This window comes from Littorina saxatilis, linkage group LG3, assembly GCF_037325665.1.
Source record: "Littorina saxatilis isolate snail1 linkage group LG3, US_GU_Lsax_2.0, whole genome shotgun sequence".
NCBI classification, from domain to species: domain Eukaryota; kingdom Metazoa; phylum Mollusca; class Gastropoda; order Littorinimorpha; family Littorinidae; genus Littorina; species Littorina saxatilis.
The window spans coordinates 59,415,640-59,421,126 of NC_090247.1; positions in this window are offsets into that span (position 1 = coordinate 59,415,640).

Here is a 5,487-nt window from a genome sequence, read left to right on the forward strand (position 1 = left end):
GTTTCTCAGACCGATTAACACAGAAAAGAATCCCTTTCCTTTTAACGCCTTTTGAGTAAAAAACCAAATTATAGTGTGAGGGGAATAGGGGGGGGGGGGGGGTAGGGGGAAAAAAGCAGACTTTTCAGAGGGCTTGATCTCATCTGTCTGTAATTGAATACAGATGTGTGTGTACGCCCCGTGTGGATCATTGTGGCATCTTCTTCTTCTTCTTCTTCTTCTTCTTCTTCTTCTTCTTCTTCTTCTTCTTCTTCTTCAGCGTTCCAGAATTGTCTGGTTACGTGTGGGCTCGTTTGCCCATTTAAGTTCCCCAAACTATACTCTGAGAGCATAGTCAGCTTCACTCCGCTTTCGTTGAGTAGGCATGCTGGGTATTTTCGAGTTTCCATAACCCACCGAACTCTGACATGGATTACAGGATCTTTTCCGTGCGCACTTGGTCTTGTGCTTGCTTGTACACACGAAGGGGGTTAAGTCACTAGCAGGTCTGCACATAAGTTGACCTGGGAGATCAAAAGAGTAGCCTCGCAGGCATAGACCCAGCAACTTGAGTATGGAAGAAGATTAGTCAAAGTAGAATGCCGGCAAAAGGCTGACTAACGGAACCGAAGTTTAGTAGAAAGGACTTGTTTGAAGAGTAAGAAGGGGGCTGGGGATGCCGGGGGGGGGGGGGGGAGGGGGGTATTGAGCTGGGATATTGGGTAAGGCCGAATGAGCAATGAAGCAAAGACTTCAAAAACAAAATTAAACACGATCTGCTTCAGATTCTGTGAATATAATCTCTTCTTCTTCTTCTTTGTTCATGTTCACTAATGTTTTTGCATGAGTGGGTTTTTGCGTCTATTACCGTTTTACCCCGCCATAAAGGCAGCATACGCCGATTTCGGGGGAAGCATGCTGGGTATTTTCGTGTTTCCATAACCCACCGAACTCTGACATGGATTACAGGATCTTTTCCGTGCGCACTTGGTCTTGTGCTTGCGTGTACACACGAAGGGGGATAAGGCACTAGAAGGTCTGCACACAAATTGACCTGGGAGATCGGAAAAATCTCCACCCTTAACCCACCAGGCAGTCGCGGCCGGGATTCGAACTCACGACCTTCCGATTAGGAGGCCGATGTATTACCACTGCGCCACTTCGCCCTTTTGTGAATATAATCATGTTTCAAGAATTATTTTGAAAACATCATTGTAGCGAGTACCTTTCTGAAATAACCTGACTGTTTTCTATCAGTAATGGTACATCACATTCTTAGTTTGGCTTCATAGAAGGCACTTAGAATTCCCGCGACTCCCTCGCCTTGTTGGCAACCGGAAAATGGAAGGAAGGTTCATGAATTTACTCTGAAGGATGCGATGTTTTGATACATCGCTATTTTCTTAGTCTGCGGTTTGTTATTAACCCACATTTTTTTTTTTTAAAGGTGCGTTTTGTTTTGTTTTTCTCTTCTTGGAGCCTTATTAGACTTCTAGTGACAATTTCCACGAACAAACAAAAAAGATAAGCAAAGAAACGTCAAATTAAACAATCAGAAAGAGAAAAAAAAAGAAACAAGAAGGAAAAAATTAAAGACAGATAGAAAGGCAGGAGGAAAAAAGGAAATGACAACACAGATGAATAATAATAAAAAAATGAATACATTGTTGCTGTTATGATATAATGGCGAAATAAATTATAGTTCTTGTTCTTGTTCTTGGTAAATACTTAAACATAATTAAATTAAACACACACACAAAGAAAGACAAAACGAATAAAAAGAAAAGAAAAGAAAGGAACACAAAAAAAAGAAAAAAAAACCAACCTAATATAGAAACGCAGCAGACCACGTAAGAAAGAAACCGACACTGTCAACCGCCAGCTGTTTTCTCAATCAGGGACGGTGAAAATCGATACGGCGACTCTGGGCCCACTCGAGCCCAGAGAGAGGAAGAAAAGAAGCGGTCAAGCATTGTCCACACAGTAAAATGAATTAACTCTTGACCCGGGGCTACCGGCCACTCTCCGAGTGATCCTGGGGAGGGCAAACAAGGGCAGTAAATCAGGTAGCTCTCAGTGGTCAATAACGACGAGAGGACGGAGGCGGAGGTATATGTACAGACATCCGGATTCAGCTTTGAACCTCATCCTTTTGTTGTGTGCCAGACCATCTCCTGCAGAGTTAAATCTTTCTCTCTCTCTCTCTGGAGCTTGAGGTTGTCTTGTACTTTGTGAGGTTAAAATGGCATTGAAAACTCGTAGTGCAAAGTGGCTTGAACTAACTCGCTGCCAAAGCAGCAGAACAACAGCAACGATACAAGTAACATCAACAACAGCTACAACTACAAGTATAGTCTAGTGCAGCTGTACACGCGTCTATTCTTCAAAATCAGGTAAAATAAAGTGCGGAACGAGAAGAAAACAGTCACAAAATAGTAGGATCAAAGAAACTAGTTAAAACTGAATTCAGCTTAGATGGAAGACAAATGTAAGCGTGCTGATCCGTTGTTTAAATAGTCTTCTTGTGTGCTAACTCACACTTAATGTTTATTAACAGCTGAAAGGGAAAATAGTTATAACAAGCTAATGTTTCGAAATGTGTCATGCTACATGTTGGATTACCAATAAGTCGATCTTATTTATATGTCATTTCAGATAGTAATACCCGCTCTTCATTTGTCCTCCCTCCCTCCCTCCTCTCTTTCTGTCTTTCCCTCCTCTCTTTCTTACTTCCTTTCTGTCTGTCTTTTTTCTGTCTTTTTTTTCCGTGTATCAAAGGGGCGTGTTTGCTCCCCATCAATATCTTGGACAAACACGATACCTGTAGTTAAAAGTCTCAAAAGACTTTACATTGAGCATGCTTTATTGTTCTAAAGTCGCGTTCGGTTTGCAGTTTTCATTTGACTGTGTCTAATTTTAACGCCCTCGGGTGCCGGGTAACGGAGTTCATGTGTTTGAGTCAAGAAGGAGATCTCGGATATGTCTCTACTTTGTGTGTTTTGTCACTGGAACCAAACTTCAATTTCTCTTATGTCAGTTTCAACCTTGGATGCCCCACGGCAAAGAGAACTTGACATTTGAGTTGGAGAGCTAAACAGGAAGATACCACGTAGTTCTCGCCAAGACTGCGTGAAAACCTACCGTTCTTTTTGCTTGGCTATAGAGACAGAAAAGTGGGTCAGACATCATTCTAAGTGAAAGTATTGATTTCTGACGAACGAGAAGAAGAAGAAAAAAGTTATGTGTTTATTGTTGTCGGCTTCAAAATAAATTAGCCACGGGGCTATAAGTCATATACATGTTATCGATACAGTCATAAGGAGTCTTTGGACATTTGAAGTGGCATTGGCTTCCCGTGAAAACAGTTCTAGTCATTATCTCAGATCTGGCTACTTGCATAAATACCAACAAAGTCAGCATTCCTATAAAAACAAATATTAAAACAAATATTGACATTGGTGGCTTTTGAAAGAAATTAAGCAATACAAATCCCCACCATCTACAGGGACAAATACCAACAAAGTCAGCATTCCTATAAAAACAAATATTTAAAAAATATTGACATTGGTGGCTTTTTCAAGAAATTAAGCAATACAAGTCACCACTCTGCACAGAATACGCTGGTGATTGTTGTTGGTCTAAGTGAAGGGATGACCTTATCTGATGTAAAACCCTTGGAAGATCTGAGGCGGCTATAGTTTTGCTGAATCGTTTACAAGAGAAGAACAGTTCCCAAAGACAGCTCAAGCTTTTGGGTCAGAGACACACGATATCGTAAACTTGACTGTCATGACATATTTGTTTGTTTGTTTGTTTGCTTAACGCCCAGCCGACCACGAAGGGTCATATCAGGGCGGTGCTGCTTTGACATATAACGTACGCCACACACAAGACAGAAGTCGCAGCACAGGCTTCCTGTCTCACCCAGTCACATTATTCTGACACCGGACCAACCAGTCCTAGCACTAACCCCATAATGCCAGACGCCAGGCGGAGCAGCCACTAGGTTGCCAATTTTAAAGTCTTAGATATGACCCGGCCGGGGTTCGAACCCACGACCTCCCAATCACGGGGCGGACGCCTTACCACTAGGCCAACCGTGCCGGTTGTCATGACATAACATGTGCTGTGTTTTAGTCTTCTACTGGCGCAAAAGGTTGACGTGCCGCTGTATGACATACACAAATGGTAAGACAACAGGGAAACCTTGTAACTTTGCATGGAGAAAGTAACATTTAGAACAGAAAGTACATGACAGTACAGTACAATACTTTCGTGAAATAATTGGTCCAAAACTCCGTCAGGACTTGACGCATTTGTGCGTCACATTTCACAAAGTATAGAATCGAATCTGGTATCTTGAACCTTGAATCTAAACTTGTCTGTGGGTTTCAGAAATGTAACCGTAAGTTGTCCCATATTTCTACACATCTGGTCAGGTCAAATCAATCTGCAAACTTTTTTTTTAACCTTTTTTTTTTTTGGGGGGGGGGGAGAGGCAGACGTTCGAGTCAAATAACCAAGATGCAGTCTCGGATTTCTGTCTTCAGAGAATAATGGTTAAGTTTTGAAGCCCCAGTAATAGGTGTATCTGCCATGTGTCATCGATCCACCAGACTGGTGCAGTAGGAAAAGAAGACAAGTCGCGTAAGGCGAAAATACAATATTTAGTCAAGTAGCTGTCGAACTCACAGAATGAAACTGAACGCAGCAAGACCGTATACTCGTAGCATCGTCACTCCACCGCCCGTGGCAAAGGCAGTGCCCGTGGAATTGACAAGAAGAGCGGGGTATTCGTTGCGCTAAGAAGGATAGCACGCTTTTCTGTACCTCTCTTCGTTTTAACTTTCTGAGCGTGTTTTTAATCCAAACATATCATATCTATATATTTTTGGAATCAGGAACCGACAAGGAATACGATGAAAGTGTTTTTAAATTGATTTCGAAAAAAAAAATTTGATAATAATTTTTATATATTTAATTTTCAGAGCTTGTTTTTAATCCAAATATAACATATTGATATGTTTTTGGAATCAGCAAATGATGGAGAATAAGATAAACGTAAATTTGGATCGTTTTATAAATTTTTAATTTTTTTTACAATTTTCAGATTTTTAATGACCAAAGTCATTAATTAATTTTTAAGCCACCAAGCTGAAATGCAATACCGAACCCCGGGCTTCGTCGAAGAGTACTTGACCAAAATTTCAACCAATTTGGTTGAAAAATGAGGGCGTGACAGTGCCGCCTCAACTTTCACGAAAAGCCGGATATGACGTCATCAAAGACATTTATCAAAAAAATGAAAAAAACGTTCGGGGATTTCATACCCAGGAACTCTCATGTCAAATTTCATAAAGATCGGTCCAGTAGTTTAGTCTGAATCGCTCTACACACACACACACACAGACACACACACACACGCACACACGCACATACACCACGACCCTCGTTTCGATTCCCCCTCGATGTTAAAATATTTAGTCAAAACTTGACTAAATATAAAAA